Below are 27,666 nucleotides of genomic sequence, written 5' to 3' on the forward strand. Positions count from 1 at the left end.
AAACACACAGCCAGGGCAACTAAGGAGTGGCTCCGTAAGAAGCATCTCAAGGTCCTGGAGTGGCCCCAATAGAAAATCTTTGGAGGGAGCTGAAAGTGAAGGATCTGGAGAAGGTCTGTATGGAGGTGGGGGCCAAAATCCCTGCTGCAGTGTGTGCAAACCTGGTCAAGAACTACAGGAAACGTATGATCTCTGTAATTGCAAACAGAGGTTTCTGTACCAAATATTAAGTTCTGCTTTTCTGATGTATCAAATACTTATGTCATGCAATAAAATGCTAATTAAGTACTTAAAAATCATACAATTTTATTTTCTGGCTTCTAATTAAATAAAGGTTAAATAAAATAAAAGTGTTGACTATGTATTTCATGTCTGTACGCTTGTGTTTCATGTCTAAACGCTTGTGTTTGTTATATTGTTCTATGTTCCGCTTATTATTAAACTCACCAGCTGCACTTGTTTTCCCACTCCCAGCGTATACTTTAGAGAATACTGCCTAAAGAAATGGAAGCAGCAGGTAATTAAGACATCTCCCAGACGGTTGAAGAGAGTGAACCAGCACCAAGTGAGCCAGCACACCAGTCCACTCAGCAGTAAACCCAAGTTAACGATGACCATCTGTCCCTCCCCGATAAATATGATGGAACCCCATCTAAATTCTGTGGAATCCTACTCCAGTGCTCCCTCTATTTTGCGCCCCAGATGGGAGCTCCCACCACGGAGAGGTCCAAGGTTGCCACGGTTATTTCTCTGCTAACTGGGAGAGTGTTGGTGTGGGCTACAGCCGTCTGGGAGAGAGGAGAGGAGGAGATGATTCATTTAATTCATATGGCTCTATTCAGAGGTATTTTCGATCATCCACTGGAGGGGGGTGAGCTCCTATTCCAACTATGGCTGGATGACCAAACCACTGCTGAATAGGCGCTCACCTTCCCGGACAGTAGCAGCATCCAGCTGATGGAATGATCCGGCATGTCGAGATGACAACCTCTCCTTGGATGTACTCATCGCGATGGCCATTCGTCTGGATAACCTACTTCGGGAGCGTCGGTACGCTCATCGCTTCTCTCCCTCCCTCTGTGACCGCTCTGTATCAGAGTCTGAGCCCATGGAGGTAGGGGTCACATGCCTCCCCGTGGCTGAACAATGTAGACGGAAACAGCTGGGGCTCTGTCCCTATTGTGGTCAAGGAGTGCTTCAGCAGTGTCCGGTACGGCCTCACTCGGGATCCAAAGGAGCAGAGGGACAGTCATGTGATCTTCCACCCACTGGGGCAGGTGTGAGTACCTCATCCTTTTCTGCCAGACCCTTTTTAGTGTCTATCACACTAGCTGGCTGTTCCTCAGGTGCTGTTTCTACAGCGCTAGTGGATTCCGGGTGCCGCGGGGAACATTATTGACCAGACCCTTGCCTTCTCTCTTAATATCACCTCATACCCTATCTCCTCTCCGTTTCCGGTCCAAGCCCTTGATAATTGACCACTAGGATCCGGAACACATCACCACACCACTCACCCTCACCGAGGAGTCCATTCATCAGGAGAATATTCCTTTCCTCATCACGAGTGCACCAGCTCACAAGATCATCCTCAGCCTCCCATGGCTCCAACACCACCTTCTTACGGTTAAGGATGAAAATGCCATAGAACCTGAATGCCTGAATGCCATAAAACCTGCTTTCCTGTTCAATTCTCATATCGTATCCCCTGTGGTCTGGGACGTAGATGTGGACATTCGCTAGGCTCTGGAGAGGGACCCCACACCCACTAACTGTCCTCCTGAGCGCATCTATGATCCCATAGAGGTAAGGGAGCGGCTGTTGACTTGGGCACACACAGCTGTTGTCGCTGGACATCCTGGGATCTCCTGTACTATTCAATCTTTCCGAAAAGTATTGGTGGCCCAACTTGTCACAGGATGTTATTCGGTACATCAACTCCTGTTCGGTGTGTGCTCAAACTAAGTCCCCCCGACACGCTCCAGCAGGGAAGCTCCTTCCGCTTCCTGTGCCTCAGCAGCCTTGGTATCATCTCTCCATTGACTTTGTTGCTTTGTTATCTCCCCTCCTCTGACAGTTTCACCACCATTCTTGTGGTTGTGGACACATTTTCAAAATTATGCCAGTTTATTCCTCTCTCTCGTCTCCCCACAGCTATCCAGGTCGCTGAGGCACTGTTAAAGCAGGTCTTCTGGCACTATAGCCTTCCGGAGGACATCTTTTCCGACCGTGGCCCCCAATTCACATCACGGGTATGGAGGGCTTTCATGGAGAAGCTAGGAGTCATGGTCAGGTGGAGAGGATGAACCAGGAGCTGGGGAGGTTCCTGAGGAGTCACTGCCAGGAGTGACAGGGGGAGTGGGCCCGATTCCTTCCCTGGGCAGAATACAACCAGAATTCATTACGTCACTCCTCCAATGGCTTTGTCCCTTCCAGTGTGTCCTGAGTTATCAGCCGGCCCTGGCTGCATGGACTCCGAGCCAGACCGAGGCCCCTGTGGTGTATGAACGGTTCCGACGAGCAGAGGATGTGTGGAGTGATGGTCATGTGAGGCTCAAGTGTGCCGTCCACTGTTGGAGGACATTCTGGACCCCAACATTGTCCGTGACTTCCAACTTCGCCAACCGGCCCGCTCCTCATCCTCCAGGCCACCTCTCTGGCCGGCGTCGTCCTGCGGTTGGAGCCACGCTTTGGGGGATGGGGGGGTACTCCCGCTCCTCCCCTCCAGCGTTCGACATTGCCGGTTTACCAATCACCGGTCATGGCATTCATCATTACTCTCGCCTGGCATTCATCATCACATGCACCTGCAATTCATCGTTAGGCTAACCTGGAGTCCATAATTTCACTGGTTACATCCCTTATATCTGTCACCTCCTTAGTTCCTGTCACGACTTCCACCGAAGGTGGCTCCTCTCCCTGTTCGGGCGGTGCTCGGCAGTTGTTGTAGCCGGCCTACTAGCTGCCATCGATCAACTTTTCCTTTTCGTTTGTGTCTGTCTGTGTTATTTACACTTGTGTCCTATTAGTTGATTTCGGTGGCTTTATTTACCTCCGCTGCCTGCTAGTCTTTGTGCGGGATTGTTTGCTGTGGTTATTTTGTTAGGGGTGCGTGTCTGCACCACAGGGTTTTTTTTCACAAATGTACCGTTTTGGTATGTGTTTAGGAGTAGAGGTTTCTCCTCCGTGTTGCGTTTCTTTCCCTGTGTGTGGCGACCTCGTTTGGGCATATTCCCCCCCCATGTTGTTGTTGAGTTGGGACTTCTGAATAAACTTTTGTGCCACTGGGACTCCCTTGCTCTCCTCTGCTCCTGATTCCTGCACCTCCCTCCTTCAAGGAGACATGTAACAGTTCCATTCCTAACGCAATATTGACTGTGTGTTTCCTGTCTGTTTGCTATTTCTGTTTGTTCTATGTTCCATTTCTTTATTAAACTCACCGACTGCACTAGCTTTCCGACTCCCAGCATGTACATACACCTTTGTCTTGATTATTGTTAAATGCTTCATTTATCTTCTTACAAGAAAGTCATTTTCAAATGAGTTTGGCAGAGAAACAATGCACTTAATTCATTACAGTTACAGCCAATAAAGTTAACAATTAAGGCTGTGTCATTCCTCCAGTTCTACTGTCTGTTCCCAGAGTACACCGTCTCTTCATCCATGTTGCTTCTCTGTCTTCTAGACCTGTTCTTCTTGTTGCTTAGATTCAGAGCTACATAATGGAAACTGCATCTCAGGTATTCTGCTTACCCCTGCATCTGAAGAAGAGACTGCTGGGCCTCTTGTCTGAGAGACGGGTCCTGAAAAAAAGATAACTGCTTATTCCATGACAGATACATCTGGTGATATCAAGGAAGAGCAACTTCTAAAAAGGCATTTACTTGCTACATGCAATATTCATTTGTTTTTTTATGGACTTCATAAAAGGTCCAAAAGGTTTTAGAGGTCTGTAATTTTTATCACAGGTACACTTCAACTGTGAGAGATGGAATTTTGGCCCACTCCTCCATACAGAACTGTGAGAGACAGAATCTAAAACAAAAATCCATAAAATCTCATTGTATGATTTTAAAGTAATTAATCCCTTTACTTTGTTTTTCTTCCATTGTGGTCCATGGGAGTCATACAGTAGTTGGGACCTGGTTGGCCACATGTTATAACACTGTCATACTCTATGACTTCCATACAGTTACTTTATAATAAGGAGAAACAGAAAACATAGTCTTTGCTTAACCAACAATATCTCATATACTATTTATTCTTATAAGGGCACAAGGCGAGACCCAGATGCAGACACAGGATGCAGATGGTTAAAGTCCAAGATGTTTATTAACAATCCAAAAGGGGTAGGCAAGAGAGTGGTCGTGGACAGGCAAAAGGTCAAAACCAGTTCAGAGATCCAGAAGTTAAGAATGGCAGGCAGGCTCGAGGTCAGGGCAGGCAGAATGGTCAGGCAGGCGGGAATGGAGTCCAGAAAACTGGAAAAGGTCAAAACTGGGAGGACTAGAAGAAGAGAATAGAAAGTAGGAGCACAGGGAATATACGCTGGTTGACTTGAACATACAAGATGAACTGGCACAGAGAGACAGGAAACACAGTGATAAATACACCAGGGATAATAAAATACCTGCAGGGTGTGGAAACAATCACAAGGACAGGTGAAACAGATCAGGGTGTGATAATTCTTTCATGTATTGATGGAATAAAGCCCTCCCGTTATTTAGTTTGAAGGAAGCTCTTTCTTCTTGGCCCAGATGATTTTGATACTTTGCATCACTCTTCAAACCATGGTTTTGTTTAACTACGGACTTCAGATATCAAGGTCAAATGACTTAATAAATAGTTGGGTTTTTACACAGATTTCAGTCTACTATGTATAGTTTACTAGATGCCTCGTAAAAATTGTGTTCTATTGTTGACAAAAAGGGCAACATGAAGAGTAAAAGAGTATGTCATACATCTAACTGACTGACACCACTGAGATCCTGCTGAAACCACATGAAGAGAGACATTTAGAGACAGAGACAGAGAGGATCCTGTGCAAAAGGCCAACAGGCCTTACCAAAGTGTAGATAGGTACAGCCTCATGTTTTGTTGATAGCAGACCGCAGAGTACATGTATATATGTTGCTGTGTTTGTGAGGGGGTGTGTGGCATGCAATCAGTAGGCATACTGTATGTCTTAAAGAGAAAACAACTACAACTGGCCTTTCCTCCTTCTGTGGTGGGGGCTGTTGTGCCACTTTCACTGTGAGTAATTATGCTTAAAGGGGCCTACGTTATATACTGTAACGTGATGCAAGGGACTACCTGACTACACATATATTATTATATATATTATATATTATATAAATAAGAAGACATTGACCTTTACATTGTAAGCACTGTGTTTAGAGACCATTTGTGCACTCAGGGGTATGAACAGTACGGTGGCCCTGAGAGGGAAAGTAGAGTGCAGTGTGTTGCTGCAGGTCAGTCTTCCTGTGTTAAATGGCTATGAAAGGTTAGTCTCCAATGGTGGAAAGTCACTGTAACATCCTCCACTATGACCACAGAGGTGTGTGAACAGAATGCATTGAGTTCAACTTATTCAAATTAATTTGGTTTAACAGATGGAAATGCTTTATTTTTCTATTTGCACTTTATATTACATTTGAAAAACTATGACCACTTATTACAACACATTCTACTGAAGCATTCATATAAAGCTAATGAAGTTAGGGCAAGTTAAAGAGCTACTGTATCTGGTCTAAAAGGACAACTTTTTAATTCATCCAGTTCTACTGTCTGATTCCAGAGTACACCGCCTCTTCCTCCATGTTGCTTCTCTGTCTTCTAAACCTGTTCTTCTTGTTGCTCAGATTCAGAGCTACATAATGAAGACTGTCTGCATCTTGGGCCTGTGAAGAACAATTATAAAATGGAGGGAGAATATGACTACACGTTATTGTTAAATATATATATATTTTTACATAGTAATAGAAAATATAATGAATTTTACTTACCCCTGTATCTAAAGAAGAGACTGTTGGACTTCCTGTCTGAGAGACGGGTCCTGAAAAGAAAGACAGAAAAGATAAAGATAAACTCCTTCTTCCATTACAGATACATCCGGTGAAACCAAGAAGAACAACTTCTATGAAGGACTTTACCGGCTACATACATCATTCATTTATTGAATTTGGATGTTTCTTACCTCAACACTGCAGACACTTTCTCTTGTTCATCTTGTACATAATGTAACCAAGGAAAATGATCAGGATAAACGAGACACCCAATGCTCAGCTCAGGCAGTACAATAAGAGAAGAGGGTCTCCGCCAGTGTCTGGGAAAATAATTGGACATTTTCTTACATGATATAAATAACTACAACTGTGCACGGTTGGACACAGTAGATTAAACAATAGATATAAACAAAAACTGTAAAGATTTATAACTTACCTTTGATCTCCAGTTTGGTCCCGTTTCCAAACAGTATCTCCCCACATGAGGCCACAGCACAGTAGTAAGTCCCAGCATCAGAGAGGCTGAGGTTCCTCTTGGGGAGGTTGTAGACACAGCTCTGTGTAGGAGACCCAGCCTCAGGGCTCTTCTCACACTGATCACTCCTGTCTCCATGGGTGTAAATGATTCCTGGATGGGATTCTCCTGAGCCATGTCTAACCCAATACACGCTGTGTTCTCCTGCACAGGTCTCATTGTGTATTGTACAGTTCAGAGTCACAGAATCTCCTGGCTGGACTGACTCAGACACAGACTGCTAAGTAAGATGCTGGTTTCTGGACTCTGCACCTATTACTCAATATAACGAAGGTGCTAATGTTGTCCTTGATGATCTTTATGGCCTTCCTGTGACATCGGGTGGTGTAGGTGTCCTGGAGGGCAGGTAGTTTGCCCCCGGTGATGTGTTGTGCAGACCTCACTACCCTCTGGAGAGCCTTACGGTTGTGGGCGGAGCAGTAGCCGTACCAGGCGGCGATACAGCCCGATAGGATGCTCTTGATTGTGCACCTGTAAAAGTTTGTGTGTTTTTGGTTACAAGTCGACTTTCTTCAGCCTCCTGAGGTTGAAGAGGCGCTGTTAAGCCTTATTCACCACGCTGTCTGTGTGGGTGGGCCATTTCAGTTTGTCCGTCATGTGTATGCTGAGGAACTTAAACTTTCCACCATCTCCAGTACTGTCCCGTCGATGTGGATAGGGGGCTGCTCCCTCTGCTGTAGCCTGAAGTCCACGACATGCTCCTTTGTTTTGTTGATGTTGAGTGTGAGGTTATTTTCCTGACACCACACTCTGAGGGCCCTCACCTCCTCCTTGTAGGCCATCTTGTTGTTGTTGGTAATCAAGCCTACCACTGTAGTATCGTCTGCAAACTTGATGATTGAGTTGGAGGCGTGCATGGCCATGTAGTCATGGGTGAACAGGGAGTACAGGAGAGGGCTGAGAACGCACCCTTGTGGGGCCCCAGTGTTGAGGATCAGCGGAGTGGAGATGTAGTTTCCTACCCTCACCACCTGGGGGAGTCCCGTCAGAAAGTCCTGGACCTAGTTGCACAGGGCGGGGTCGAGACCCAGGGTCTCGAACTTAATGACGAGTTTGGAGGCTACTGTGGTGTTAAATGCTGAGCTGTAGTCGATGAAAAGCTATCTTACATAGGTATTCCTCCTGTCCAGATGGTTTATGGCAGTGTGATTGCAATTGCGTCGTCTGTTGACCTATTGGGGCGGTAAGCAAATTGGAGTGGGTCTAGGATGTCAGGTAGGGAGGTGGTGATATGATCCTTGACAAGTCTCTCAAAACACATCATGATGACAGAAGTGAGTGCTACAGGGCAATGGTCGTTTAGCTCAGTTACCTTAACTTTCTTGGGAACAGGAACAATGGTGGCCCTCTTCAAGCATGTGGGAACAGCAGACTGGGATAGCGATTGATTGAATATGTCTGTAAACACAGCTGGTCTGCGCATGCTCTGACGATGCTGCTAGGGATGCCGTCTGAGCCGGCAACCTTGCAAGGGTTAACACGTTAAAATGATTTACTCGCTTTGGCTGCGGTGAAGGAGAGGCTGCAGACTTTGGTAGTGGGCTGTGCCGGTGGCACTGTATTGTCCTCAAAGCGAGCAAAGAAGTTGTTTATCTTGTTTGTCTGGGAGCAAGACATCGGGGTCCACGACGGGGCTGGTTTTCTTTTTGTAGTCCGTGATTGACTGTAGACCCTGCCACATACCTCTCGTGTCTGAGCCGTTGAATTGTGACTCTACTTTGTCTCTATACTGATGCTTAGCTTGTTTGATTGCCTTGCGGACGGAATAGCTACACTTTTTGTATTTGGTCATGTTGCCGGTCACCTTGCCCTGATTAAAAGCAATGGTTCCCACTTTCAGTTTTGTGCTATTGCTGCCATCAATCCATGGTTTCTGGTTGGGGAAGGTTTTAATAGTTGCCATTTCTACAAAATCACTGATGCACTTACTAATAAACTCGCTCACCGAATCAGCGTATACATCAATGTTGTTGTTCGACGCTGTCCAGAACATATCCCAGTCCACGTGATTGAAGCAATCTTGAAGCTTGGAATCAGATTGGTCGGACCAGCGTTGAACAGACCTGAGCACGGGCGTTTCCTGTTTTAGTTTCTGTCAAAAGGCTGGGACCAACAAAATGGAGTCGTGGTAAGATTTGCCAAAAGGAAGGCGAGGGAGGGCTTTGTATTCATTGTGGAAGTTAGAGTAACAATGATCCAGAATTTTGCCAGCCTGGGGCGCGCATTCAATATGCTGATAAAACTTAGGGAGCCTTGTTTTCAAATTAGCCTTGTTAAAATCCCCAGCTACAATAAATGCAGCCTTAGGATATGTGGTTTCCAGTTCTTTCAGTGTCTGCTTGGGGGGGGATATACATTCCTGACGGAAGCCACTCCTCAGTAAAAGGCACATGACAGCTCCCTTGGAGTTTGCCAAAAGGCACCAAAAGACTCTCAGACCATGAAAAACAAGATTCTCTGGTCTGATGAAAGCCAGATTTAAATATTTGGCCTGAATGTCAAGCGTTATATCTGGAGGAAACATGTCACCATCCCTACTGTGAAGCATGGTGGTGGCAGCATCATGCTTTGAGGATGTTTTTCAGCTTCAGGGACTGGGAGACTAGTCAAGATCGAGGCAAAGACAAACAGTGCAAAGTACAGGGAGATCCTTGATGAAAACCTGCTCCAGGGTGCTCAGGACCGCAGACTTGGTTGAAGGTTCACCTTCTAACAGAACAACGACCTTAAGTACACGGCCAAGAAAACGAAGGAGTGGCTTCGGCACAAGTCTCCGAATCTCCTTGAGTGTCCCAACCGGAGCCCGGATTTGAACCCGATCGAACACCTCTCGAGAGACCTGAAAATAGCCTCGCAGCAACACTCCCTATTGAACCTGATAGAGCTTGAGAGGATCTGCAAAGAAGAATGGGAGAAACTCCCCAAAACCTTGTGTGTCAAGCTTGTAGTGTCACACCCAAGAAGACTTGTTGCTGTAATCACTGCCAAAGGTGATTGAACAAAGTACTGAGTAAAGGGTTCGAATACTTATGTAATTGTGATATTTAGTCTGTTCCCGGTTCCGACCAACATTTTTGCTTAAAAATTGATCTGTGGACACCGTAGATCAACATTTCTTGCATTGAACAATAGCGCTGGTTCCCACGGACACAGTAGTATATTTTTGTGTGACATAGGATGTGTAATCTGAAACGACTTAAAGATGGGATGTCCCTCCCACCATTTAATTCGCTCATCCGACTGTCAATCAACTCGTGGCTGAACCCTACATCACAGCGCAGCAGGAGAGAGTGGTTTCATCACTATAGCACATTAAGAGATCGATTTATGGTCGTTCATCTAAAATAATTAATAGATTTTAAACAAAAAACACTTTCTGTTTGTCATAGATGGACAAGATTAGTACGAGATGAAAGACAAGTTCCTAAAAAGTTCACTAAACATACAAATATGCATTTTACAGTTATAAGGAGGTTTAAATCTGTAGTTAGGGGTTTTATCATTTAATTTTACTATATTTAAAAAGTGTTTTCAAGCCTCACTCATGCAGTTTTGTTGAATAGAAAATGCATTTTCACATTTGTACTGTGTACTTGAGCTTTGTCCTCAGAAGTGACTAAGCAATTTGTAAAAAAAATTTACCAGAAAGGTGCAATTTGAGTATGCAGCATTACTACTTATTCTTTATGTCCGTCTCATGATAAATTATTACTTTTGGGGATTTTATATTTTAGATTACATTTTAAGTTACATTGAAGAGTTTAAAGTATTTTGTTAACATTGTCAGATGAATATCATGACAACAACAGGTTGTGGTCTGCATATAAATGTAATGTGTGTATGATTCAGACAGAGGGTTTGGTGCAGAGGGTGAGGACGGAGACCTTGGTTGCATCCAAAATGGCACCTTGTTCCCTATATAGTGGGACCATAGGGTGCCATTTCAGAAGCACACATGTCATTTGGTTGATAACTGTTTTGTTATCTATAAGGAAACAGACTGCATGGCCTTACGTCCCTGAAAAGTGTGAAAACTATGGTCTGAAAGTGTTGGACCTGAGGGTTGGTCATCAACCATCTCAGAATCACTCTGTCCAGCAGAAATAGTGACATTGAAAAAGAAACAAGGCTTATCACAGGCCTTAGAAACACAGTGAGAAAGTATCTGCATGCAAATCAAACTGCATTGGTAGCAAACCATAACAAACCCTTAATGTCACAGTAACAGAGGAGGTGAGAACTCAAAAGTACCTAACTAAAAAAAAGTTCAAGCCAAATGTGCGACGGCATGATGTCAGTGTGTTTAGTTGTTGAGTGGAAACGTTCGACCACAGAGATCTTTGTATGAGGTGTGTTTTTTCCATCCGTGTTCACGCCAGCGAGGTGACACTGACTACAGGCCGAGGATGTTGCATCTGCAGTGAATGCATCAGATGAGAGTCTGCAGAGAGAGTTGACACCTGCCTCTGTACACTCAACATTAGAGCAGTAGGTCTATTGTTTATGGATGAATTCACTCTGCATGCAAATACATCAGGGATGCACTATGACTGAAGCAGTCCTACAAGTGCTCAAAGTGTTCAAGATGTTGCATACAACACATTCTTTTGAACATAGCCCACTAAAGTATGGTTATTGTACTAAAAAGCAGATGGCGGTGTGCAGGTGTCCCAAACCCCAGGTGTCCAACATACAGTATCATTGTATATCATGCATTCAATTAAACTCAACTGTATGATGATAACAACAGTAGATAAGTCTTTGTCTTTATTTGTACTCCACCCACGTTGTGCACACATCTAGTCTAGAGCCTGGGGTAGTTCGGTTTTGGTTTTGGTCAGGTATTTATAGTCTGGCAGTATGGATGGAAAGAGATGTAGGGCCTGATTGGTGAGAAGAGAGTGTGTGGTTAACATGTGCAGAGAGAGAGAGCAAGAGACTGAGTGAGAGAGTGAGTGAGAGAGAGCGAGAGACTGAGTGAGAGAGAGAGAGACTGAGTGTGAGAGAGAGAGACTGAGTAGAGAGCAAGAGGAAGAGACTGAGTGAGAGAGTGAAGAGAGAGAGAGAGAGAGAGAGAGAGAGATAGAGAGAGAGAGAGAACCTCTGTGAGTGTAATATTTACTGTTCATTTTTATTGTTTATTTCACTTTTGTTTATTACCTTCTTCACTTGCTTTGGCAACGTTAACATATGTTTCCCATGTCAGTAATGCCCTTGAATTTAATTGAATTGAGAGTGAGAGAGAGTGGTGTGAAGAGAGAGAGCGAGAGAGAGAAAGAGAGAGCGAGAGAAAGAGAGAGCGAGAGAAAGAGAGAGTGGAGTGAAGAGAGAGAGAGACCAAACCTGATAATATACATTAAAGGGGGAATCAGCAGTCGCTACATCCATTTTCGGACTTATAAATTCATGATATGTACCCATTGATTCTTCAACTGTCGTACTCCACCGAAAATATACGTTTGTTTTACTCCAACATTTGTAAACAAAGAAAGTGTAAACAAACACTTTACAGGCTCAAAACATGGTTAAAACTATCATTTTGATATCATTTTGATCGTCAGTCCCTAGAAGTTAGCCGTAGTTATGTCGATTAATTTGAGAGTGTTTACAATTATCCAGCCCAATCCCTCAGCTTTTTCTGTTGGTCTTGTTTCTACTGCTGATAAATTTGCTAAATTAAATTTATATTTAGCAAATTAGCTAAGATACTGTGCTTACCATTCTGTTGGCATATACTCTGTCCTCACATTAGATTATAGGATGGATGATGCAGTCAATCTTATTTTCTATGTTAGGTTTAACAGTAGCCTACTTACTCAATACATAGACCAGTAGAGCTGGTATAAAGTAGAGCTGGTTCTCACCATTATGTGTGTAGATCTGATCTCCCTCGTCTAGCTGTGAATCAGAGAATATCTCTTAATTCACTCTGAGATCAGACAGGGTCAAAGGGCATTTCATTGGCAGGGGGAGCTGTTGTTGGTTTTGGACCACAATGTCAATTTACAGAAAGCAGAATATACACACCTACAGAGGTTTTATGTGGAATGCGTGTATCAAAATAGACATCGGTGTCTTACAGTAAAAAAGCCCATAGCATTTGACATGTTTGGGGAAGCGTTTGGGTTCGGTTGACTTCATAGGTGACCACAAGGCCATTCTCAGGGTTACTGCTGCTGGTGATGCTTTATTTGGAGAAGTGGTTTATAGATGTTCAACTAATTATGCGCTAACCCCAGCCCGATCCATAACCCTAGCCCTACCCCTAGCCTAAATCTAGCCCAAGCCATAACCCTAGTCCTATAGCCCTAGTCCTAACCCTAAAGGTAACCCTATAGCCCTAGTGCTAATGATAAAGATAACCCTATAGCCCTAGTCCTAACCCTAAAGATAGCCCTATAGCCCTAGCCCTAACCCTATAGCCCTAGTCCTAACCCTAAAGCTAACCCTATAGCCCTAGTCCTAACCCTAAAGCTAACCCTAGTCCTAACCCTAAAGATAGCCCTATAGCCCTAGCCCTAACCCTATAGCCCTAGTCCTAACCATAAAGCTAACCCTATAGCCCTAGTCCTAACCCTAAAGCTAAACCTAGTCCTAACCATAAAGCTAACCCTAGTCCTAACCCTAAAGATAACCCTATAGCCCTAGTCCTGGAAAGCGTTATGCGCCCTCATTGGTTCGTCGGCCAGCCTGTCTTCTGGGTTCCACCCCCATCTCAATGACCAGTTTGAGCGAGCCAACCAGGATCTTGAGACTACTCTGCGCTTCCGTGTCTTTGCCAACCCCTCCTCCTGGAGCCAGCACATGGTGTGGGTCCAGTACGCCTGCAACAACCTTCCGTGCTCTGCCACAGGCCTTTCTCCATTTGAGAGTTCCCTGGGGTCTTAGCCCTTGCTCTTCCCCGAGCAGGAGGAAGATGTCGGGGTACCTTCTGCCCAGATGCTTGTCCGCCACTGTTGTCACACCTGGAGAGCACGGTCGGCTCTCCTCAAGACCACCTCCAGTTATTGACGACAAGCGGATCGCCATCGGACACGGGCTGCGCGATATCGTCTCGGGCAGAAGGTATTGCTATCCACCCGGGATCTGCCCCTCTGGGTGGAATCCCGCAAACTCTCCCCCTAGTTCATCGGCCCATTTCCCATCTCCAAGATTATTAGACACACCACTGTTCGTCTTCTGTTACCACGTACCCTTCGTATACATCCCACTTTTCATGTGTCCAGAGTCAAACCTGTGTCTCAGGCCCTTTTCCTCCTTTTTCCAGACCCACTCCTCTCCTCTTCCTCGTATCATCGACAGTCAACCGGCCTGCACGGTGAGACATCTCCTGAAGTTTCGACCTCGGGGCAGAGGTTCCAGTACCTGCTTGACTGGGAGCGTTATGGCCTGGACGAGAGGTGATGGGTCCCCGCCAGGGACATCCTGAACCCAGGCCTTATCGTGGATTCTCAACACCGACACCACGGTCAACCAGGTATTCATACAGGTAGGGCGCCAGGTGGTGCCCCTAGGGTACTGTCACACCCTGATCTGTTTCACCTGTCTGTGTGCTTGTCTCCACCCCCTCCAGGTGTCGCCCATCTTCCCCCTTATCCCCTGTGTATTTATACCTGTGTTCTCTGTTTGTCTGTTGCCAGTTCATCTTCTTTGTCAAGTCAGCCAGCGTTTTTTGTATCAGCTCCTATCTCTCTTTTCTCATCCTCCTGGTTTTGACCCTTGCTTCTCCTGACTCTGAGCATACCTGCCTGACCACTCTGTCTGCCCCTGACCCTGAGTCTGCCTGCCGACCTGTACCTTTGCCACCAACTCTGGTTTACTGATCCATGCCTGCCTTGACCTGTCTATTGCCTGCCCCTGTTGGAATATCAAACCATTGTCCATTCGACATGTCTGCATCTGGGTCTAACCTTGATCCCTGACAGGAAGCTCATAAGAAATCCTGCTATGCCCTCCGATGAACCATCAAACAAACAAAGCGTCAGCTCAGGACTAAGATCGAATCATACTACACAGGCTCGCAAACTATTACAGACTACAAAGGGAAGCACAGCCGAGAGTGGCCCAGTGACATGAGCCTACCATATTACTTCTATGCTCACTTCGAGTCAAGTAACACTGAACCATGCATGAGAGCATCAGATGATCCGGATGACTGTGTGATTATGTTCTCCGCAGACTAAGTGAGCAAGACTTTTAAACAGGTCAACATTGACAAGGCAGCAGGGCCAGACAGATTACCAGGAAATGTACTCCAAGCATGCACGGTTCAACTGGCAAGTGTCTTCATTGACATTTTCAACCTCTCCCTGTCTGAGTCTGTAGTACCAACATATTTCAAGCAGACCACCAAAGTCCCTGTGCCCAAGAACACTAAGGTAACCTGCCTAAATTACTACCGACCCGTAGTGCCCACGTCTGTTGCCATGAAGTGCTTTGAAAGGCTCGTCATGGCTAACATCAACACCAGTATCCCAGAAACCAAAAACCAGGGCTGCCCAACCCTCTTCCTGGAGATCTACAGTCCTGTGGGTTTTCCGTCCAACCCTATTTTAACACACCTGATTCTACTTATTAGCTGCTCAACAAGACCTTAGCTAGCTGAATCAGATATGCTAAATTAGGGTTGTACTGAAAACCTACAGGACAGCAGATCTCCAGGAAGATGGCTGAGCAGCCCTGCTCTAGACCCACTCCAATTTGCATATCACCCTAACAGATCCGCAGATGATGCAATCTCTATTAAACTCCACACTGCACTTTCCCTCCTGGACTAAAGGAACCCCAATGTGAGAATGCTATTCATTGACTACAGCTCAGCGTTCAACACCATAGTGCCGTCAAAGCTCATCACTAAGCTAAGGACCCTGGGACTAAACACCTCCCTCTACAACAGGATCCTGGACTTCCTGACGGACCGCCCGCAGGTGTTAAGGTTATGTAACAACACATCCGCCATGCTGATCCTCAACATAAGTGCCTTGTCAGTCCCCTCCTGTACTCCCTGTTAACTCATGACCGCACGGCCAGGCACTACTCCAACACCATCATTAAGTTTGCCGATGACACAGTGGTAAGCTTGATTACCGACAACGACGAGACAGCCTATAGGTAGGAGGTCAGAGTCCTGGCCATGTGGTGCCAGGAAAACAACATTTCCATCAATGTGATCAAGACAAAGGAGATGATTGTGGACTACAGGAAAAGGAGAACCGAGCATGCCCCCATTCTCATCGACGGGGCTGTAGTGGAGTAGGTTGAGAGCTTCAAGTTCCTTGATGTCCACATCACCAACAAACTAACATTGTCCAAGCACACCAAGACAGTCCTGGAGAGGGTACGACATTACCAGTCCCCCTCAGGAGATTGAAAAGATTTGACATTGGTCCTCAGATCTTCAAAATGTTCTACAGCTGCACCATCGAGAGCATCTTGACTGGTTGCATCACTGCCTGGTATGGCACTGCCTGGTATGGCAACTGCCAAGCTTCCTGCAATCAAGGACCTCTATACCAGGCGGTGTCAGAGGAAGGCCCTAAAAATGGTCAAAGACTCCAGCCACCCTAGTCATAGACTGCTCTCTCTGCTATCGTATGTCAACTGGTACCGGAGCTCCAAGTCAAGATCCATGAGGTTTCTAAACTGTTTCTACGCCCAAGCCATAAGTCTCCTGAACATCTAATCAAATGGCTACCCAGACAATGATACTCTCTGTTATTATCAATACATAGTCACTTTAATAACTCGACCTACAGGTACATATTACCTCAATTACCTCGACTAACCGTTGACTCTGTGCTGGTCGGTACCCCTTGTATATTGCCTCGTTAGTTATTTTACTGCTGCTCTTTATTAAGTTGTTACTGTTCTTATAGGTCTTTTTTTAATTATTATTTAAACTGCATTGTTGGTTACATTCCTTGTAAGTAAGCATTTCAGTGTTTGTTATTCCTCTCAGGATGAAGATGCTGAAAACTCCATGACGCTGCTCTGAACGTCATCCACAAGAAAGTAAACGCCGGGAGACAGAGGAGCACCATGGAGAAAGACACTGTTTACTCCGGGTGAGATGACAAAATATGGACAGAAATGTAGACCTTTGCTCTTCAATAACTTTCATTGATTATCTTTTCTACACTATATGTATAACCATGGCTTTTTCATTGTGTGTTACAATTACTTTCTGTCAATCTCCTTTTAAAATTGATACTGTTGTGCATTATAATTCAAATAAAGCATTCAAATGCTTTCATATAGAGATATTGTTTGATTTGATATTTTTCGCTGTCCTTAAATTTCATCCACAGATTCAGTTTGCAAGAACCATATTAGGCTGATGCTCAATGTAACAAAGCTATCTTAGGTTGCATAATGCACTGTGAATATGCATCTATTGACTGGTGTTTTAGTTTGTCTCAAACTCTTGTTTTAGCTGTATCCTAAAAACATCTCTGTGGTGTTCTGAATACCCTAAACAGATTTAACACTCAGCTAAACTCATCTCTAACCCCCAGCAATGACTTTCAGTCCACACCATGTGCTCTCTACACACACATCTGCGGCTCTAAACCACACACAATGTCACCAAGTGTACAACTCACTCTCTTCATGAGAAAAGCCTGAACTGAAAATACAAATACTATAATTTGAACAGTGCATTGTTGAGAGACTGGTTTTAAATATGATGTACACATTGTGATTTGGCCGTTTTGAGAAACGATTGACAAAATCTTAACGTATAATTCCAAATTTCAGGATTGCAATTGATTTATCTTTCAATAGGGGGCAGCAGTATTTACAGAAGTCCCTGTGACTGCTTAACCAGTAGAGTTGGCAGCAACTTTTAGAAATTGTTCAAATTGTTCACAAATTTTATGAAGAATCGTTGAAAACATACTATCCTGTGATAGTTGATGTGTGTAGTCATAATATCTGTCAACAAAGGCACAACAAAGACACTGTGTGGCTGTTAAGGATCTATAACAAGGTAATATATACATTTATTACATACATATTACACATCTGTATCATGTTATAAATCCATTTCAGAATCATAGTCACTTGTATCAAACAGTCTAGGTAGTCATCATCACTGAATCATTACTACTAACATCAACTAAGTTACTATAAAGTGTAGCTTAGTTACCACAAGGAGCAACACAATCACTCAAAATGTAATGGGCAACAAAGTGATCTCTATATGACGATGACAATGACTCTTGTTGATGTGTAGTGTGTATTGACTGCCAGGGAGTCAACCAATTTATTCAAGTCATCTCTCCTCTGTAATGTGTTGTCCTCTTTTAGTTGTGTTGATAGCATTTCAATCACCCCCACCCCCACACAGTGAACAAGTTCCCAGGTACTCTGCAGTCTTCTGTAAGCCCCAGATGAGGCCATATCTACTCTTTGGTCAGGTGGGCCTGCTGGCTTTGTGCACACAGGACCCTCCTACCTGCTCTCTGTGTCTCTATGTCTCTATGTGGTTTTCAGCAGGATGTCTATGTGGTGTCACTGTTGTTCTCACCATCTTTACTTGTTGTTCATGTTTCCCCTGACAGCTTACATCCAACATAAAACAGTTATTTATTAAACTAATCGTAATATATATTTAATTATCCAAAATCAGTTATAAACCACAAACAACTACTAAATAACCCTTTTTTAACCATCCGAGTTAAGCACCTCATGTGTGGTACAGCACCATCTATTCTCACTTGTGGTCCATGGGGGGAGGGGCCATTTTGTGATGATGTCATGGGAGAACTTTCAGTACATTCTCAAACAGGCATGTCTTGTGAAGCACAAAGTCAACTGCAGGTTCCTCTTCCAGAATGAAACTTGAAAAAGGAGGATCCTCCTTCTGATAGATTGCTTCCTTTCAGAACCACACTAACCACAGAGTAAAACAGACTAGATACAGTGTGTCACATTAGCTGAGTGGCTGGGGTATCCATGCACACTCAGGTGCTACACTTAGTGAATGTTTCCGTGAATGATATACTAGGAATGGAGGAATGACGTGCACTTGTTTCATTGGGTAGGTGTTTACACTACTCATATTCACTCTTGTACATATATACAAAAGTATGTGGACAGCCCTTCAAATTAATGGATTTGGCTAATTCAATCACTGAGCCATATTGAAGAGCTAAGTGACTTCCAACGTGGCACCGTCATTGGATACCACCTAACCAACAAGTCAGTTAGTCAAATTTCTCTCCTGTTAGAGATGCCCCTGGTCAACTGTAAGTGCTGTTGTGAAGTGGAAATGTCTAGGAGCAACAATGCTCCACCGCGAAGTGGTAGGCCACAGAAGCTCACAGAACGGGATCGCCAGGTGCTGATGCATAAAGCGTGTAAAAATCGTCTGTCCTCGGTTGCAATACTCACTCCGAGTTCCAAACTGCCTCTGGAAGTTGTCAGCACAAGAACTGTTCATTGGAAGCTTTATGAAATGAATGTTAAAGAATGAGCAGCCCTATACGCCGCTCTGAACGTTGTCCACAAGTAAGTAAACGCCGGAAGACAGGGGAGCGCCATGGAGAGAGACACTGTGTACTCTGGGGTGAGACACCAAAACATGGACTGAAATGTCAACTTTTGCTCTTTAATAACTTGCATTAGGATTGTGTTTTCTACACTATATGTATTACTACGGCTTTTCATTGGGTGTTACAATTACTTGTATTCTGTCAAGCTCCTTTTAACATTGATACTGTTGTGCAATTTAGATCAAATAAAAAAATCATACAGATGCATTGTTTGGTTTGCATTCATATTTTTCTCTGTCTTTAAATTTCACCCACCAATTTAAAATGCAAGAACCATATTGGGCTTATGCTCAATGTAACAAAGCTATTTTTGGTTGCATAACGCACTGTGAATATGCATCTATTGAATGGTGTTTTTTAACTGTATCCTGAAAACATCTCTGTGGTGTTCTGACGGCCCTAAATAGATTTTCCACTCTGCTAAATTCATCTCTAAGCCCCAGCAATGACCTTCAGTCCTCACCACGTGCTCTCTACACACACCTCAGTGCATCTAAACCACAAACAACCATGTCACTAAGAGCACAACTCACTCTCTTCATGAGAATAGTCTTGAAGTAAAAATAAACATGTTAGGTGAATATACTTTGAGCAGAATTTATATTGTTGAGACTGATTTCAGATATGACAATGTACACATTGTGACTGAGCAGTTTCCACAAACTATTGACAAAACGTGACCGTATAAGTGCACCTTGCAGGATTGCAATTCGTGTATCTTTCAATAGGGAGGAGCAGTGTATATGAAGGTCCCTGTGAATCAAATCAAATCAAGTGAATGGCGCCAGAGGGGATGGCTGCTGTTTTACGGGCTCCTAACCAATTGTGTTATTTTAAATTGTTTGTAACTTATTTTGTACAAAATGTTGCTGCCACCTTCTCTTATGCCCGAAAAGAGCTTCTGGATATCAGAACAGCGATTACTCACCTCGAACTGGACATAGATTTTTTATTTAATGAGTCTGACACTTAGGATATAGTGTTGCTCCCGGACAAGGCCCAAATCCCCATCATTCACATGAAGAAAATAAGGAAATACAGGGGGAGCAGATCAGGGTGCCTTGTGTGAATTTATCAGCGAGTGGGCAACCCGCCTCTACCATACATTCTATTGGCCAACGTGCAATCACTAGAGAAAAAATTCAATGAGCATAGTGACTTTATAAATGACCTTGACTAACCTGTACCCCTGCACATTGACTCGGTACCTGTACCCCATGAATATAGCCTCGTTACTGTTATGTCATTTTCTTGTGTTTTTTAATTAAAAAAAAATACTTTCTATTTCCTGAACTGCTTTGTTCATTTCATCCACAAAGTAGATAACCGACTTGCCAAAACTATAGCTTGCTAACAAGAAATTAGTGGAGTGGTTGAAAAACAAGTTTTAATAACTCCAACCTAAGTGTATGTAAACTTCCGACTTCAACTGTATATCGACTATGAAACAAATAGGACATGGCCTGCTTATGAGTTGCCATGAAAGAAAGCTAGATTAATTAAACTGAAAATGGCAAGAACAGGTGTTCGTAGCTAAATGCTTTTGGTTAGCTTGAGAATAATAATTGAGTGATTTATCATTCTATGGTATGTAATATAGTAGAATGTTATAAACCGACACTGAATCATAGGAGCAAACTACTAGCTATGTAAAAGTTGAACAGAAGAATGCCCAGTGCTGCTTACCTGAGATGGCATCATCACACAGTCCTTCTTCGAAGGTGTCTGCTATGACCTCCTTTTTGTCAGAAAAAAGTTGCTTTCAGAACAATTACTTTTGATAGAAAATAAAAAAGTTTTGCTCTCGACAAAAATACATAAATGTACCTCCATTACATTTAACAATTTGCCTGTGAACAACCACACCTTCATACAAACATGCAGAATTCTTGACGCACAACCGAAGATGCTGCCATATCCTGACAGCACCTCCACGAGCGAGCCACTCAGGGGCAGAAAAATGACACTTGGAAGAGGGAGATGAACGAGATGGGAGTAATAATTTGTTGCAAGTTGGGGAGTGGGGCTAATAGCTGAACAACAGACTAACCCCCTCCTATAACAGACCAGATTTTCCCTAACGACCAAGGGGTAGCTTGCTGCTCAATGTAATAAAGTACTTACCTTTCAAATAAGTTATCTTACACGTTATGTTGGCTGACAATTTGTTAGCTACGCCGTCCTTACGGACCACATAGCATATCATTACAGCAGTATGTACCAGGATGTTAGCTAGCTATCTAACGTTAGTGGTTATACATCAAACTTGCCAGTATATTAACAAAATCTAACTACGCAACGTTTATTGACTTGATTATTCCCGTCATTCTTAGTTTAGCTAAATGGTATAGTCATTGTGAGTTCTCAATGGACATTCGGGTGCTTTCGTAAGCTCCGGCTATCTACACCGATTTCAGAGCACTCTTGTCTGAGTGTACCAGCGCGCAGAATAATGAATTTAGTGTACTGCCAACTCTACTGTTAAGGCGGTAATAGTGATTTCCATGTACACTGCTGCATCCTATTGAAAAATAAATTAAGTGCAGTACTTCGATCTGCACGTATGCATTTTCACATTTTGTATTGTTTGTGAAAACGTCTCAGTTACAATGTACATTGTCATATTTTGATTATATTTTCAACAATATCAGCTCTCTTCAAAATCTATTTAGCTAAGAAGACTTTTTATTAGTACAGGCTTTTCTCATGAAGAGAGTGAGTTGTGATCTTAGTGACATGGATGTTTGTGGTTTTGATGCACTGAGGTGTATGAAGACTGGATGATGAGGACTGATGGTCATTGCTGGGAGTTTGAGATTAGTTAAACTGAGTGTTCAATCTATTTAGGGCCGTCAGAACACCACAGAGATGTGATGTAGGATACAGCCTTGAAAATAGAGTTTTGAGACAACTGAAAGTGTTATTCAGTAGAATGTACTCTACGCATGCTATTATAAACATCATGTCATCAGGATGCAATGTCCCTGCAAACCTACCAGTTTAACTCGAAGAATATAAGAGAAAATCTACATTTCACCGATTTAAAGTTTTATTTGATCTAAAATGCACAACAGTAACGTAGAAAGGAGTTTGACAGAATACAAGAAATTGTAACACAATTATAATGATAAAAACACGTTGTGTAACAAAAAAGCAACGTACAAAATCTGGAATGTCACGTTTACATACATTTTCAGACCCTTTACTCAGTACTTTGAAGCATCTTTGGCTATGATTACAACCTCGAGTCTTCTTGGGTATGACACTACAAGCTTGCCACACCTGTATTTGGGGAGTTTCTCCCACTCTTCTCTGCAAGTCCTCTCAAAATCTGTCAGGTTAGATGGGGTGCATTGCTGCCCAGATATTTTCATGTCTCTCCAGAGGTTTTCGATCAGATTTAAGTCTGGGTTCTGGCTGGGCCACTCAAGGACATTCCGAGACTTGCCCTGAAGCCACTCCTGCGTTGTCTCGGATATGTGCTTAGGGTCGTTGCCCTGTTGGAAGTTGAATCTTCGCCCAAGTCTGAGTTCCTGAGCGTTCTGGAGCAGGTTCTCATCAAGGATCTCTCTGTACTTTGCTCCGTTCATCTTTCCCTCGATCCTGACAAGTTTCCCTGTCCCTGCCGCTGAAAACCATCCCCATCCCTTAGTAAAAGGAACATACCCATGATGGTGCTACCACCATGATTCACCATAGGGATGGTGCCAGGTTTCCTCCAGATGTGACACTTGACATTCAGGCAAAGGAGTTCAATCTTGGTTTCATAAGAGCACAGAATCTTGTATCTCATGGTCTGAGAGTCTTTAGGTGGTTTTTGGCAAACTCCAGGCGGGCATTCATGTGCCTTTTACTAAAGTGTGACTTCCATCTGGCCACTCTACCATAAAGGCCTGATTTGTGGAGTGCTGCAGAGATGTTTGTCCTTCTGGAGGCTTCTCCCATCTCCACAGAGAAACTCTGGAGCTCTGTCAGAGTTACCATTGGGTTCTTGGTCACCGCCCTTCTCCCCCGATTGCTCAGTTTGGCCAGGTGGCGAGCTCTAGGAACGATGGTTCTTGGTGGTTCCAAACTTATTCCATTTAAGAATGATGGAGGCCACGGTGTTCTTTGGGACCTTCAATGCTGCAGAAATGTTTTTGTACCCTTCTCCAATTCTGTCCCGGAACGCTGCGGACAATACCTTTAACGCAGATGGACTCCAATCAAATTGAACAAACATCTCAAGGATGATCAATGGAAAGAGGATGCACCTGATCTCAATTTCGAGTCAAATAGCAAAGGGTCTGAATACTTATGTAAGTAAGGTATTTATGTTTTAAATCATTTATACCTTTGCATTTAGTGTACTGCCAACTCTACTGTTAAGTAGGAAGTAGGAAAACCTGCTAAATCGGCAGTGTATCAAATACTTGTTCTCCCCACTGTATATGTTGTCATTATGGGATTTTTAGAATAAGGATGTAACATAACAAAATGTTGAAAAAGTCAAGGGGTGTGAAAACTTTCCAAATGCACTTTATACTGCACCAACAGTTTATTCCTATACTGTGGGCAATGATACCGCTCACCTCTGGACAGCAGAGAGGTTTTCTTGGTCATATTATACATAACACAAGCCAGGACAATGATGATGATGACACAAAGAGCCAACGCTACACCCAGCCAGTACACCATGAGAACAGGATCCTCCTTACAAACATCTGTGGAAATATAGGTAGTGATAGAGGAGATTCAGGACATTTTGCTCCACCAGGCGTACAATGTTAGAAACATTTTAGAAATGTCAGAAATATCACTAGTCCATTTCCAGCTTGGTCCCGTTCCCAAATAGTATTTCCCCACATGAGGCCATAGCACAGTAGTAAGTCCCAGCATCAGAGAGGCTGAAGTGCCTCTTAGGGAGGTTGCAGACCCAAATCCTCTGTTCACATTCAAATGTTTAGTCTCAGTAAAGTCCTCTGTAAACTTGTTGAAATAAAAACTTTTTTCATTACCATAATATGATGATGCCATGAGAAGAGGCTTCTGTCCAACAGTTTGCTTGTACCAAGAGACTCTGAACAATTGAGATCGACAAAAGGAAGTGAGAGATACACTTTGTCCCAGTTGTGTAACTATCACAAGGTCTGGTTGGATTACCTCCTTGTTATTGGCTGTCTGAACAGGCGTAAAACATCTGATAAAAACTACAATCTAGAGCAGCCCTTCAATGATGCAAAGTCAGAGTTACTGGTTTGTATTTTTTCATCATTTGGGTCGGTGGCTGAGACTACTGGTACATATATCCTCTGACGTCCACAGGGGGTTTACATTGTATTTCTTACTTCATGTCTGTAGAAGGTAATTCAAAGCTTTCAGGAGGAATTGAACTCTGGTGAGGTTGGCACATTTTTGACAAAATAAAGATGTGATCCTTTGATACCTGGTGCAAATAAGTGATAAGAAGTAAGAAGTCATTAAACTAAGAAAAAAAAACATATTTACTGAAATATCACACAATCATACAGGCATGTTACAGAGTTCCATGTTACAACTAGTATCATCAAAAGGAAGAATTCAGACATTTGCAAAATCATTTTATACATTTTGTTGTACAATTCTACAAAAATAAATGTATGCTGACAGTCAACCTCAGCCGCTATTGCTAAAGATGTGAGACTTCTTAAACCATCCTAGTATCAGCTTTCACACTTGCTGGACATTTATGCTCTGCACCTGAGAGTTTTTACATTAATATTAGGTGAAGCTAGGACCCTGCAATAGCATCCTACAATAAATGAAAAATGTATGTAATAGTCAGTTCACACTGGCTCTGTCAGGATCAAAGGGAGTTCAGAGGGGGGGTGGGGCTTAACATAGAATAATGCTGATTCAATGACCCTCATATGTCACATCCTGTCTTGATTACTTACACCAGAGTAGATGGTTTCTTCCTCTCGCTGCTCTCTCCTCCGTCTCCTGGGCTTGTTCCTCTTCTTGTCACTGATCTTCAAGGCATCATAATCACCGTTTAGCTATGTGGATAAAACAAGGTCTCAGTATGGGTGAAATCTAATGCTGTAGTATATTGCTTTAATACTATTTCCCTGTCTCATCCTGCTAACCTGTTGGTCTGACGTGTTGGCATGAAGCTTCCCATACTGGCTTTGCTGAGAAGGGGTCCCCGCTAAAAAAAAAGACAAAATGTTTTAAACATTTGAAACCTCTTTTTTTTTTTACAAATTAAAAGGCATACTACCATGTCTTAAGTTCTTATTTATTAAGAAATAACATCAGAGTACCTGTAAATAGGTTGCTGTGTGTTTGAGCGGGTGTTAGTGGCATGAGAAGAGAAAAATACTGTTCATCACTGGAACATAAAGATGCCTGAGTATGGCCTAAATAAATACCTTTGCTTTTTCATGTCTACTTCCGCTCCTCACCTCCGTTGTTCGACGTCGCTGGTTTAGTAACCACCAGTCCTGGCATTCAACATTATGCACACCTGGACTCCATCACTTCACTGATTACCTCCCCTATATCTGTCAGTCCCCTAGTTCCTGTCCCCAGGCAGTTCTTAAACTGACTTGCATAGTTAAATAAAGGTTAAATAAAATAAAGGTTTTGACTGTGTTTCATGTCTATACGCTACTTGTGTTTGTTATATTGTTCTATGTTCCATTTATTATTAAACTCACCAGCTGCACTTGTTTTCCGACTCCCAGCGTATACATTACAGAATACGGCCTCAACAAATGGAAGCATCAGGTAATCAGGACATCTCCCAAATGGTTGAAGAACAGGGATACCTACTTATTCAACACCACAACCAGCTGGTGAAACTGGGGAAGACTATGGAAGAGGTTCTTCGCAGTCTTCCCGAGAAGCGTTGCCTTCATCTAGCAGACGATGCTCTGCCACCAGTTGACCCAGTGAGACAGCACACCAGTCCAATCAGCAGTCCACCCAGGTCAATAATGACCGTCTGTCCTTCCCGGATTAATATGATGGAACCCCATCTCAGTGCCGTGGCTTCCTACTCCAGTGCTCCCTCTATTTTGTCCCACCACTGAGAGGTCCACTCTCCCAGTCTCTGCTGACTGGGAGAGTGTTGGAGTGGGCTACGGCCGCCTGGGAGAGAGGAGAGGAGGAGATGGATTCATATGAGGGGTTCATGGCTCTATTCAGAGGTATCTTCGCTCATCCACCGGAGGGAGTGCAGAGAGGGGGGTGAGCGCCTAATCCAACTGGGGCAGGATGACCAGACCGCTGCTGAGTACCCGCTCACCTTCCGGACTGTAGCAGCATCCAGCTGATGGAATGAGCCAGCGGTTCGTATGCTATTCAAAAGAGGAATGCGCGAGGAGGTCCAGACGGAACTGGCATGTCGCGATGACAACCTCTCCTTGGACACACCCATCGTGATGGCCATCCGTCTGGATAACCTACTTCGAGAGCATCAGTACCCTCATCGCTTTTCTCCCTCGCTCGGTGACCATTCTGTATCAGAGTCTGAGCCCATGGAGGTAGTGGTCACACACTTCCCCGTGGCTGAACGACGTAGACGGAAACAGCTGGGGCTCTGTCCCTATTGTGGTCAAGGAAGGATCCAGCTTCAGCAGTGTCTGGTACGTCCTCCACAAGATGGAGGTGTGATTACCCCAACCTCGTAATTTTATGCTAGACCCTTTTTTAGAGTCGATCACACTAGCTGGCTGTCCCTCAGGAATCGTTTCTACAGCGCTAGCGGATTCCGGTGCCACGGGGAGCTTTATTGACCAGACCTTTGCCACCTCTCTAATATCACCTCATACACATTCTCTTCTCCATTTCGGGTCCAATCCCTTGAAACTCGACCACTAGGATCACATCGCCACACCACCCACCCTCACCTTGGAGTCCATTCATCAGCAGAATACTCCCTTCCTCATCAAGAGTGCACCAGATCACAAGATCATCCTCAGCCTCCCATGGATCCAACGCCATAACCCCACCATCTCATGGTCGAGGATGAAAATCACGGACTGGTCAGCCGAATGCCAGAGGACCTGCTTTCCCGTTCCATCTCGCATCGTATTCCCTGTGGTCTGGGACATAGATGTAGATTTTCGCCAGGCTCTGGAGCGGGAACCCACACCCACTAATTGTCCTCCTTTGCGCATATACGATACGGGATAAGGGAGTGGCTGTTGACTTGGGCACACACAGCTGTCATCGCTGGATATCCTGGGATCACCCGTACTATTCAATCTATCTCCGATAAGTATTGGTGGTCCAACTTGGCACAGGATGTTATTTGTTACATCAACTCCTGTTCTGTGTGTGCTCAAACTAAGTCCCCCCGGCACACTCCAGCAGGGAAGCTCCTTCCCCTTCACGTGCCTCAGCGTCCCTGGTCTCATCTGTCCATTGACGTTGTTACTTTGTTATCTCCCCTCCTCTGATGGTTTCACCACCATTCTGGTGGTTGTAGACAGATTTTCAATATCATGCCAAAAGGGGGAGTGGGCTAGATTCCTTCCCTGGGCTTAGTCACTTCCAATGTGTCCTGTGTTATCAACCGGCCCTGGCTCCGTGGACTCCGAGGCAG

General features: G+C 44.0%; 1 pseudogene; it reads right to left on the reverse strand.

The window, feature by feature from the left end:
* Window positions 1–5,780: 5,780 nt before the first annotated feature.
* On the reverse strand, window positions 5,781–26,496 carry LOC118369160 (uncharacterized; annotated as a pseudogene).
* Between the last annotated feature and the right edge of the window lie 1,170 nt (window positions 26,497–27,666).

The sequence above is a fragment of the Oncorhynchus keta genome, chromosome 35 (assembly GCF_023373465.1).
Source record: "Oncorhynchus keta strain PuntledgeMale-10-30-2019 chromosome 35, Oket_V2, whole genome shotgun sequence".
Lineage (NCBI taxonomy): Eukaryota > Metazoa > Chordata > Actinopteri > Salmoniformes > Salmonidae > Oncorhynchus > Oncorhynchus keta.